The sequence below is a fragment of the Brienomyrus brachyistius genome, unplaced genomic scaffold (genome assembly GCF_023856365.1).
Source record: "Brienomyrus brachyistius isolate T26 unplaced genomic scaffold, BBRACH_0.4 scaffold202, whole genome shotgun sequence".
NCBI lineage: Eukaryota > Metazoa > Chordata > Actinopteri > Osteoglossiformes > Mormyridae > Brienomyrus > Brienomyrus brachyistius.
In genome coordinates, this window is record NW_026042477.1 from 176,627 (window position 1) to 189,764 (window position 13,138).

Genomic DNA, 13,138 nt, shown 5'->3' on the forward strand with positions numbered 1-13,138 from the left:
AAATGCAAAAACTTCAGGCAGAAGAGTGAGTGTTGGGGAAAGCGCCCGGCGTTTCCACCCCAACTCCACATTTACGAGACACACACAGGTTACAGTTTTACTTGCAAGGGTACCCACACTCTCTGCAATGCAAACTACAGCAGAATGTGTTACAAAGGGTGGTTCCCCTTGGCTTCTTTATTTATAGTCAATGGGGGGCGCAAGAGAGGGAAGTGAGATTCTTATCTAAGTAGGCAGCTGTTAACCACCTACTTAGAGTACAATAGCTAAGAGTATGTGGCTAGAAGATAAGAAATAACGTATACATATATATTTACACTCATTGCTGATCATACAGAATTGATTAACAACTGTTTCTTCAACCTAACAGTCCCTCCTGTTTATCATGACAGTATGATCAGAAGCATCAACATTGTAGAAGTTGCAAAAGCACTTTAGGTACAACCTTCATTTAGACCACATTGTCATTATCCTGGAAAACATTTAATTCCGTTTCTTCAGGTCCGAGCCCTGCACGGGTGCTTTCGGCTCGGCCGTCATTATGAATTATATGTCTTCTTCATCGCCATCGCTGGAAACAGGCTCTGTCTCTATAGTTTGGGTAAGGGAGAGAAACATTGTACTGCGTGTCCGAAAAGCAGCATTAAGAGCTTGATTAATAAACATTTTCAAACATGGTATAACAGAACAACAGAAAAATAAAATGAAAAACAAAAGAAGAGGTAGGCATGTTTTCATCAGTATTGACCACCATGTTCCTGTAATAAACCAGTCTAACCAGGATGAGGAGGACTGCGGTCGACTGTCCATGGTCATCACTTTTTGTAAGTTTCGGAGGCGGTCTAAGGCAGATGTCATATTGGGTGAGTGCACATTGTCAGGAATGTAAGTGCAGCACGTTTGGTTCAGGAGGACACATACTCCTCCTTGTGCGGCTGTCAGTAGGTCTAATGCCATACGATTCTGGATTACCATCTGTCTGGTTATGTCTAATTGTTCATTTTGTTTTTGGTTAATCAGTATCGAATCATTCATAAATAGACCTAGTCTATAATTTAGAGTTTCTACGCGTAGCATGAGTTTTCCAATTCCTAGCCCAGGGAACAGGGCCAGCATAACTTTACTGCCTGTTCCCCACAATTTATGTTCAGCGGGCACGTCGGTTCCCCACACACTATCATGGGGTTGTATTGATATCGAACGCCTTCTCCTGCTTCTGAAGAAAGTTTTACTTTCCTGTGCTATCAGGAAGGTGTGATCTGAAACAAAAATAAGAGCGCACACTCCAAACCAGTTCGGTGGTAAGACAAAGTATGCACGAGGTCCACACAACCATGCTACTCCGTCCACCCAATATGTTCCATTACTGGGGCGAAGCATCGAAATTGGAGATCCATACATGCTGTCTACATATGTTAGGTTACAGTTCGTGGTGTTTCCTCCTATCCATCGCGTACCATTATCTTGCTTAAAACAAATGGCATGCTGATATGTCAGTGGGTCTCGGTCCATCAAGACAGAAAAAGGAAGTGAGACATTAGTTTTAGCAACAGCGAAGTCTACCCAGAAATCCTGTATACAGGTACCATTTTGAAACCCAACGTCATCTGGGTAGTTTCCTGTAGCCTCCTGATACTTAATTCGGACCACTGTCATTCTATTAGTCCCAGGTATAGTTATGTTCACATCTTCCCCTGCTAGCGAAAATATAAGGGAAAGACGGCTCTGGTATCCTATTCCTGCGAAAGAAGCAGCGCACTTGGCTTGGGATATGTTCATAGCTTTACCATACACCGTAGGTCCTTCACTATGAGTGGGCATTACTGAACAAACATAGCAATTTGTCACATTTTTCGCTGTTACAGTATCATGTACATATCGGTTACCAGTAGTTTTGCATAAATGGATGTGAGTGGTCAGCGGGCAACGGGCGTAGATGGAAGTCATCATGGGTCCATCGCCGTAGGTGCTGTAATGGAGCTGGTGAGAGCCAGGACAACCATACAAGTCCTACAACAAGAATGACCCCTAGAGTCACTTTACCACATCCCCACCCTATCAGGGCCATCCTAAATAGAGTGCAGCTCAGTTGTTTTCTTCACCGGGTTGAGACAACAGCACCCTATTGGTTACTGTGCCTTTGTAGCGGACTTCCACTGCTACTCTGTTGCTGAGGCCTCTGATAAGGGCTTGATGGGTTTACAGTGACTTTTGTGTATCCAGGAAGGTCGTTCTGCGATCTTTACTGCTGTTGGTGTTGTGAGGAGGACTTGATAAGGACCGTCCCACCGAGGTGTGCTCCAATCTTTCCGCAACAGGACCTTGACCAGGACCCAATCTCCCGGCTGCAAGTTATCCTGTTGAGTAGAAACAGAATTTACCGGCAGACTACTGGGGCTATGTTTTTGTTGTGATGTTAGTAGTTTACGCATCCAATCAGCCAGCGTATTTTCTCGGTCTGCTTTTTCTATGTCATTCATTTCAGTTGCTAGGGGAAATGGTCTACCATACACTATTTCAAAAGGTGTTAATCCTGCAGGAGTGGGAGTTATTCTCATCCATAATTTTACTAGAGACAAACATTCTGGCCACGGCCTTTTTGTCTCTTCCATTGTCTTTTTTAGCCTTGTTTTAATAGTGCCGTTGGTCCTTTCCACTAAGCCTGCGCTCTGGGGGTGATACGCACAATGATTCTTAAGCGTAAAACCTAATGCTTGTGAGCAAAGGGACATAGTCTGATTTACAAAATGAGTCCCATTGTCTGATCTTATAATATGAGGTATGCCATAGGTAGGGAAATAATGGCTTACCAAACATTTTGCAACGGTCATTGCATCACAATGCTTTACAGGGTATATTTCTACCCACTTAGAAAAGGTGTCTATAATAACTAGACAGTATTTCTTTCCTTGTGACCAAGATAATTCAATAAAATCCATATGTACAACTTGGGGAACTGGCCACGTTTTGGTCTGATGTTTCCTTGTGCATTGTGTTTACAACAAATTAAGCATGTCCTACAAAATTGTTTTGCATAATCAGAAAAATTTATAGCATAGAAATATTGTTGTATGATATGTACCATCCCTCCTGTTGAGACATGAGTATTTCCATGGCTCACCAAAGCAGCTGTTTTGTATAAATTTTTTGGTAGGATGGGCTTGTCATTCATATAGTAAACTTTCTCTCGTTGTATTGCTCCTCTTTTGATCCAACTTTGTACTTCTATTTTAGGAGCATGAATCTGTGCATCACATAGCACATCGCTATCTATAAAAAGAATGTCTGCCACTGATAAGGTAGGTTGTTTCAGTGCCGCTTCTTTGGCGGTTTTATCTGCAAAACTATTTCCTGCGGTTTCTGCAGAGTCATCAGTCTGGTGTGCTTTGCATTTGCACAGTGCAAAGTGAGTCGGTAAATGCACAACGTCTAATAATCTAAGTAGCAAATTCGTATGAGTAAGAGATGTGCCCTGTGATGTTCTAAAACCTCTATTTTTCCAGACTCTTGCATGGTGATGGACAGCTGCAAACACATATTGACTATCAGTGTAGATAGTAAGTGACTTGTTCTTGAACAGTTCACATGCCCTGATCACAGCATAAAGTTCAGCCGCTTGTGCTGAACAAGTAGAAGGGAGTGCATTGGCTTCTAACACTTCAGTAGATGTAACTACAGCATACCCAACTTTATTTTTTTCCATATCATTTTTTGATGCTGAGCCATCTACATAAACAACTTCTGATCCTGGTATAAAAGTTTGCAGAATATCTGCTCTTGGTTTTGTTTGTTCTTCTATTGTTGCTTTGCAAGAATGTGGCTCCCCATCCTCTGCGGTAGGGAGAAGCGTACTAGGGTTCAATAGGCCACACCGCTGAAGTTCAATGTTACGTTGTGAGAGCAAAAGTGACACTAAGGTAAGATGTCTTGTATGTGTTAAGAATGGAAGCGGTGTCTGCAACAAGATTAGAGACACAGAATGAGGAACTTTAAGTATGAGGGGGTGACAAAGTACCAATTCTGCTGATACCTTTACTGCTTCTGCAGCAGCTGCACAGGCCTGTAAACACTGTGGAAAGCCAGCTGCTACTGCATCTAATCGTTTTGAATAGAATGCTAACGGTCTCTCTTTTGCTCCGAATGGCTGTGTTAATACTGCTTTCATATAACCTTGATTAGCATCTACACATAGGGTGAATGGTTGTTGATAATCTGGTAGAGCAAGGGTCACATTGGTTTGCAACATTCTTTTTAAATTTGTAAAAGCATTTTCTCCGTCCTCAGTCCATTGTATTTTGTCCTTTAGAGTCATCTCCTTCCCGTATATTAAATTTTGCAAAGGTTGAACTAGAAAAGCATAATCTGGTAACCATTCTCTACAATAATTGCATCTGTTGTTTAGTCTGTGGTTTAGGTGCTTCCTGTATAGCTTGTTTCCTTATCTCTAGCAGCGAGCGACCTTTTTGTGAAAGGTTATGCCCTAAATAGACAACTGTCTTTTTGCAGTACTGCAACTTCTGTTTAGAAGCTTTATGTCCAGTATTGTATAAATGCTGAAGCACAGTTAGGGTAGTTTCTTTGCAATGTTGTTCTGAATCTGCTGCTATTAAGATATCATCCACGTATAGTAATACCTGACTATGTGATGGTATTTCACAGGTACTCATAGAGTATCTAAGGGCCATGGTATATACATGTGGGCTTTCAGAAAATCCCTGAGGGAGTCTAGTATATGTATATTTTTTCCCTTTATAGGTAAATCCAAATAAATGTTGAGAGATCCACTACTGAGAAGTAGCTTTTATCAGGAGTCAATGAGTTGAGCAATAAGTGTGGGTTAGGCACGTCTGGTGCTGCATGTTGCACTATGTTATTAACAGGTCTTAAATCCTGCACCATGCGCCATTTCCCTGTATGTCCCTTCTGGACTGGAAAGATAGGAGTGTTGCAAGTGGCTTCAGGAGCCTCTCGCAATATTCCTGATGCTAACATGTCTTGCACTACAGGGGCTATACCTTTCTCTGCTTCAGGTTTTAATGGGTATTGCCGGACGGTGTTCTGATTTCACAGTTACTTTGTAAGGTGGGAATCCCTTTACCAGCCCTACATCAGTGGGGGAGGACGACCACAACCCTTCTGGAAGGCGATCTAGATCTGGACATGATCCCTCCTCCAGGGTTGAAAAAATTTGTCAGGTTGGGTCCTTTAAGTGTGTGGTGGGAGTGGTTTGAACTCTCCATCCCAAAGGAAACCGCCACACATTGTGTTTCTCATCATAGCTCCAACAGGAGCCAGATACGGGTTGGTAGTCATTGTAACTGTGCATAGAATCTCGTAAGAACATCTCTACATCTCTCCACTGCATCTGGGGTGGTTTTGAAAGAGATACGTGTGGTGTTCTCTCTCTAAATACAGCTTGTTGCTTGTTAGATAAAATGACTGAGGCTGCTGAAAACCCAGTGGTGGGGTTAACATACATATATTATACAAGTGTCTTGGAGGGCATGAAACGTTTTGTCATAGACGTAATCTGGTCCAAGGGTGTCTTTGTACCACATAGTGACGTGTAAGGCATCGTCAGGCATGAACTGGGCCTGTCTAGGGGACTGCTTTTCTCTAGTTTTCCGCAATAATTCTCGTGTCTGTGCAGTTCCCCCTAGGTCCAGAGACCAGTAATATTGTGGTGTTGTGGTTCCTTGCACAACATAAGCTTCCTCATTTACGATTGCTTTCATGCCAGTGGCTGTGGCAACCACGCTAATGCCCATTTGTACCATAAGGTCTCGACCTAACAAGTTAACAGGACAAGAAGGGCTTATTAACACCTGTGCTTGACATTCAAGTCCAGTTTCCTTATCTTTTACTGCAACTGGGTTTGTTAACTGATGTCTGTCTGTCTGACCTCCTGCCGTTTTTATATTTATGACTGATGAAGAATATGTGACTCCGGGAGGACTGGAGGTTAGGACAGTCCTACATGCTCCAGTGTCACACAGACATTCATATACTTTGCCGTTTATGACTAACTTCCGACTTGGCAAGGTTTCCCACTGCCTTTCTGCTAATAACTGACACACTGCTTGTAAATCTATTTCCTTATCTAAAAGGTCTTGTAAAGTGACCTCCGTTTCCTTTCTTAAAATCACCTCTGTTTTGCCTCGGATGGTGTCGGTAACAGGGGCCTCCGAGGGGGGTCATTGATCATTGTTTTCAATGGAGTTTGGGTTATATGGTTGTTTCCCTACTCTACAATTCCTAGCTAAGTGTCCAGGTTTCCTGCATGTCCAGCAAATGTTATCTTGCTGAGACGAATTCCTGTAATTGTTTCTGAAAACACCTCTCCCCCTTCCTCGGCCTCTTGACCTTCCTCTGAATCCTCCCCTCCCCGGAGGATTCATTTGCACTAACGCTACTACATCTGAGGCGCTGAATATTGTGTCTGTCTTTTCCTGTTTCTGCGCTCTCTGCGCGTGTTGGGCATATTCTAGTGCTTGTTGGACTGAACCAGTATTCTGATGTACCCAATGTTTGTCAAGATATTTTCGCAATTCGGGCTTTAGGCCTGCGACAAAAGCTCGTTTTAGCTGTTGTTGGTACACTCCTACTGCCTCTTCATCAAATGGGATCCCTGAGTTTCCTCTAAATACAACTCTCATTCTATCCATAAAATCCTCAGGTTCCTCTCCATCTTTTTGTTTACATTGCGCTATTCTGCCATAATCTGCTCGTCTCATAAACACTATCTCTATCCTTCCATGTAATTGTTGCATACTCTGTTTTCTACGTACATCTCTTAACTTACTTTGTTCCAACCATGCATCAGAAAAAACATATTCTTTTTTTCTGTCTTTACCTTCTTTCTTATTGGTAGTCTGTAACATCTCCAGTTTTAAGTTTAGCTTTTATACAAAAGTCTGTGAGCTTTTATATATATCTGGAGTGTGGAGTTTTCCTTCAAACCCATGTTTTTTCCTCCATCTACTTATTTGTCCTGATCCTGGCTTATATCCTTCCATAAACTTCTCATCTCCCTCTAGTTCCATTTGTTTACTTTGATTCTTCCCCATTGTTACCTTTTAATGGATACACTACAAAAAATAAAAAATCCTAAAAGCAAGTATCTGGCATGAGACCTCAGGAGGACACTAACACGGCCTTCTACTGCTCCCTATTAGAGCAGCGGTGTTAGTTTTCAGGGATGAAACCCGTCCTTGATCCTTCAGTCACCAGTATGTTGTTGCTTTTAGGGTGGATCGTGTAGGTTAATCTAAAACCTATAAAAACACATCCACATACATCAATATATATATTTCCAACAACGCCTACTTTCTCTCCCGGTTAATTTCGGCTAACCTCAACCACATGCATGTCTTGGCCACCTACTCACTTAGGTGCCGTATCTCTCACCTGTATAGTGTGCTCTCTGATCCGTCACCGAGGTCCTTCAGACATCACCAGACGTCGAGCGCAGTTCTAACCACCGGCCTGATGACGAATTCACATCACAGGTCTTTCTTGCACCCGACTTCGAGTGGCTGTCGACAGACTTCGGTGTCGCTTCTCTCGGCGTACTGGAGACGTCTTCGGGGTTCCTCGGATCCGGCTCGAAGGACCAAATTCTATGTTGGGGAAAGCGCCCGGCGTTTCCACCCCAACTCCACATTTACGAGACACACACAGGTTACAGTTTTACTTGCAAGGGTACCCACACTCTCTGCAATGCAAACTACAGCAGAATGTGTTACAAAGGGTGGTTCCCCTTGGCTTCTTTATTTATAGTCAATGGGGGGCGCAAGAGAGGGAAGTGAGATTCTTATCTAAGTAGGCAGCTGTTAACCACCTACTTAGAGTACAATAGCTAAGAGTATGTGGCTAGAAGATAAGAAATAACGTATACATATATATTTACACTCATTGCTGATCATACAGAAATGATTAACAACTGTTTCTTCAACCTAACAGTGAGTATGGGTATTGTGAAATGTTGGATGTCAACTGTTACAAAACGTGCTGCACCAGTTTATTTATGGATGGATGGATGGATGGATGGATGGATCTGATTAACATCAAACCGCCAGTAACTTCACTCTACCCTGAACTCCACAGTCCTTGTCCAAAGACAGAGTTCATTCTTAGGCAGGTCCCAGACCTATTTCCAAATCTCCTGCTCCCCAGATTCTCGAGAACACTCCAGAGAATCACTTGGACCATGGACACTTGCGGGAGGCTCTGGACAGGGCCGAGGAGCTCTGTCTGCAGGTCAACGAGGGGGTCCGGGAGAAGGAGAACTCCGACAGGTTAGAGTGGATTCAGAGCCATGTCCAGTGTGAAGGCATCACTGAGGTGAGCACATCTAATGCAACTATATCACGAAGCTCTTGTCTATAGCCTGGGTTTTATATAATCTACAATATTCCCTCCTGAAGTTCTTAACAAATGTTTGTTTACATGCACAGCCTCTAACAAAGTCGTCTACAGAGTTAATCCTACTACAAGTTAGGGTCTGGATTTTTGCAGCTTTCCTACAGTTTACTGGACACTTCCAATTGTTCCATTTCCCTACAGAACTTGATATTCAACTCCTTGACCAACTGCCTGGGTCCCCGAAAGCTGCTACACAGCGGCAAGGTCTATAAAACTAAGAGCAACAAGGAGTTATACACCTTCCTCTTCAATGACTTCCTGCTGCTCACCCAAGCAGTGAAGCAGTTCACCTCATCAGGGACGGATAAGCTCTTCAGTCCCAAGTGCAACATGCAGTTCAAGATGTACAAGAACGTGAGACTCTTTTTCATGCTGGGGAGTAATGGAGGGGGCTAGCAATACCAGACAGTTACATTTACGGCACAAAATCATACATTGCGTTTTAAATGAACTTTTCATATCCATACAATTCGGAGTAGAACTTTCTAGAAAGAGGTGCCATTTCCTTAGTTGTATGTTTAGCCCATTTTTACGGGCTTTCTCTACTGTGTGTACTTCCAATTTAATGCGAGTCTATGACCCGATTTTGGTCTTCTATCCAACCAGCCCGTGTTTCTAAATGAAGTTCTGGTGAAGATGCCCTCCGATCCGTCTAGCGATGAGCCAATCTTCCACATCTCCCACATCGACCGTGTTTATACTCTCAGGACAGAGAACATCAATGAGTGGGGAAGGAAGGGAGTTAGAGAAGAGACTAAGGAGAATTGAACAAGGAAGCTGTGGCTTCAGTCCACAAGGAGGCTCCCTCGGTGTCCTGTTCTGGTAACAAATCAGGTGTTTCTTCTTATTTAATCAATCAGGACTGCCTGGGCGCAGAAAATCAAAGCTGCTTCAGAACATTTCATAGAGACTGAGAAGAAGAAGCGAGAGAAAGCTTACCAAGGTGAACTATTTTATTTGCATTTAATCCTTTTCAGTGTCTTAGCATAACCCTTCAGTCCAGTTTGATTATGTAATGGTTTTATTCATCTGTCTACAAAATTGCTTGTCCTTTTCCTATTTAATTTAGTTATATGTATGTGTGTGTGTGTATATTTATGTATCTGTAATATAAAATCCTCTAAGTCACCAGTATATATTCATTACCCTATTCAGTGTTTCAGAACCCTGACCCCATGTTTTAGTCCATGTTGGACGTTTCACAGCCAGAACCTACAAACCCCATGAGCAAGAATTTGTTTCTTCCAACCAGTTGAGCATAGAGAGTCAGTCAAAGGCTACTCAACTGGTTTGTAAAAACAAAATCTTGGTCTGAGTTTGTAGCTGAGCACTGGTTTTTCCTGAATTTGAGTTTCCCTCTTTTACACAGCCTGTCCTTCCAGTGAACACATCCGTTGCAGTTTAAGAACCTACTACTTTCCCTTTTGGTTGCTGTACAGTCTATTTATGCAGACCTTCATTACTGAACCCTTGATAACCCTATCATAGACTGCAGTGCCCCATTAACTACAGTTTTTTTTTCCAGTTGCTGTATCTTATTTCTGCCAATTCCTTGGGAGTTCCTTGCATCTTAACTTCTTTATTATGAATCTTATTTATTGTTCCTTGGTCTTTCGACTCATGCATCACTTGCTGTATGCATTTCCAGCTCGTTCCCTGAAAACCAGTGGCATTGGCCGCCTGCTGGTCACTATTTTGGAGGCCACAGAGCTCAAGCCCTGCAAGCCCAATGGTGAGGGTCAAAGGTCAAGTCCTATCTCCCGAAACTCCAGCCGCTAACCCCCTAATGCCTTGTACCTCATGTATGGCTTGATGGTTGGGTTTAATGGTTTTTTTTGATGGCCTACACCCTCCAGGAAAGAGTAATCCATATTGCGAGGTGACCATGGGGGCACAGTGTTTCACCTCCCGGACAATAAATGACACAATCAACCCCAAGTGGAACTTCAACTGTCAGTTCTTCATTAAGGACCTGTACCAGGATGTTCTATGTGTCACCATCTTCAAGAGGGACCAGTTCTCTCCCGATGGTTAGTCCTTTCTTCAGATGTTTATTTCTCCTCTTTTTACACGTTGACACTTCCTGAAATTCGTCTTGGGAACAGTTCTGATGTTAAATGTGCTGATGTTAAATTTCCCTTAGAAAAATTTGGGTGTCATATTTGAAGTTTCGTCTTGTTTTTTTTTTTTTTAATTTAACTTTTAATTTATTTTTAATTTATTTATTTATTACACGTCATTTTAAGTTTCTCCATGGGGTATCACTGTGGTTTCATGCTTCAGGGTTCTGGTTCCATATCCTCCCCCTGGTTCTGTGTGTGTGAGTTTGAACATTCTCTTTGTATTTGTACGGGTTACTCCTACAGCCCAAGAACACATACAGATGAACTACGTTCTCTACTTTATGCCCTGGTATATTCTGCAGTCTCACTGCAACCCTTCTACTAGATAATTTCTTTTGTGTTTGACCGTTTATTTCTTTCCCCCCCCTATTGCTTAATTTCTTTCATTGTGCCACAATGGCCTGTGTTCTATTACTAGCGTTTGATGGTGGCCGCTTTCATCATGGCTGCTTGTATCATTGTTAGACTTCCTGGGCCGCACTGAAGTTCCTGTGGCCACCATCAAGAAGGAGCTGGAAAACAAGGGAGCAGCGACAAGGCGCCTGCTGCTGCACGAGGTGCCGACAGGCGAGGTGTGGGTGCGCCTGGACCTGCAGCTGTTCGACCAAAAATCTCTCAAATGAGGCGACGCGGATTGGTGCCATGCCATACGCCCCCCGCCCCGCCCCCGCCTCCACCCCGCTTCCCAAGACAAACGGACAGAGCTGAGGCTTCCTGACGAGATGCTCATTCCGATCCCCGGAACCAGCGGCAAGCATCAGCAGAGCAGGTTCTAGGCTGATGCCACGGGCAGTCCGGCTCCAGCACAGACAGGGTTCTGCCACGTTCACTCGCCAGGTGGCGTCTGTGAGCTGAGAGCTGTATGCCAGTGCTGCTGGAGACCGTCTGGACTCCTGAGTACTTCTGATAATGTGGACGTTTGACACAAATGCAAAATATAGGAAAGCCCTTTTGGGACTGATTATTGTTTACCACTGGATATGGTAATATCTCAGGTTTTTGTTTTTCCTGTCAGTTGTTTATAAAACCAAAAATATATTATGTCAATATCTTATCTTATTTTAATTATACAAATTCGGTACCTGTGAGACAAACCAACTTTACCAAGGAACAAATTTTTTTTTTTTTTTTAAAGAAAAATCTTCCCTCACTGAAAGCAAGATGGATGTATGCAGTGTATGTTGTACTGAATACTAACACAGGACTTTGGTAAAACTAAGTTTATTACAAGAATCACACTACCCTGTAACTGTCAATAGGTCGTTTTTTTGTTTCCCCTAACATTATTTAGTGTCAGCAAACCACAGCACATACAAATGTTTGGAAACATATTGTCACTCCTAGATACATCACATTTTACTACTAAAGACGTTATGTTGCTTCATGTGGATTTAACTAACAGTTCCTTAATTGCTTATGCATTCATTCCACTGTTAAAATATTGTTATATGATTTTAACATTTCCACTCAGAAAATCTTAATTCATAAAGGTATGAATGGAAACTAAAACAGGTAATTCTGAACCTTATATGTAAGACACACATCAGGTCAGGGTCAGGGTGCTGGTTTGTCAGGGTGCTGGTTTGTCAGGCTGGTGGTTTGTCAGGCTGCTGGTTTGTCAGGCTGGTGGTTTGTCAGGCTGCTGGTTTGTCAGGCTGCTGGTTTGTCAGGCTGCTGGTTTGTCAGGCTGCTGGTTTGTCAGGCTGCTGCTGGTTTGTCAGGCTGCTGCTGGTTTGTCAGGCTGCTGCTGGTTTGTCAGGCTGCTGCTGGTTTGTCAGGCTGCTGCTGGTTTGTCAGGCTGCTGCTGGTTTGTCAGGCTGCTGCTGGTTTGTCAGGCTGCTGCTGGTTTGTCAGGCTGCTGCTGGTTTGTCAGGCTGCTGCTGGTTTGTCAGGCTGCTGCTGGTTTGTCAGGCTGCTGCTGGTTTGTCAGGCTGCTGCTGGTTTGTCAGGCTGCTGCTGGTTTGTCAGGCTGCTGCTGGTTTGTCAGGCTGCTGCTGGTTTGTCAGGCTGCTGCTGGTTTGTCAGGCTGCTGCTGGTTTGTCAGGCTGCTGCTGGTTTGTCAGGCTGCTGCTGGTTTGTCAGGCTGCTGCTGGTTTGTCAGGCTGCTGCTGGTTTGTCAGGCTGCTGCTGGTTTGTCAGGCTGCTGCTGGTTTGTCAGGCTGCTGCTGGTTTGTCAGGCTGCTGCTGGTTTGTCAGGCTGCTGCTGGTTTGTCAGGCTGCTGCTGGTTTGTCAGGCTGCTGCTGGTTTGTCAGGCTGCTGCTGGTTTGTCAGGCTGCTGCTGGTTTGTCAGGCTGCTGCTGGTTTGTCAGGCTGCTGCTGGTTTGTCAGGCTGCTGCTGGTTTGTCAGGCTGCTGCTGGTTTGTCAGGCTGCTGCTGGTTTGTCAGGCTGCTGCTGGTTTGTCAGGCTGCTGCTGGTTTGTCAGGCTGCTGCTGGTTTGTCAGGGTCAGGCTGCTGCTTTGTCAGGGTCAGGCTGCTGCTGCTTTGTCAGTGTCGTGCTGCTGCTGCTTTGTCAGTGTCGTGCTGCTGCTGCTTTGTCAGTGTCGTGCTGCTGCTGGTTTGTCAGTGTCGTGCTGCTGCTTTGTCAGGGTG

At 43.9% G+C, this 13,138-nt stretch overlaps 1 pseudogene; it reads left to right on the plus strand.

Annotated features, from left to right (window-relative positions):
* Positions 1-11,200, plus strand: part of LOC125728212 (intersectin-2-like) — a 30,487-nt pseudogene extending 19,287 nt beyond the window's left edge.
* The last annotated feature ends 1,938 nt before the right edge of the window (positions 11,201-13,138 follow it).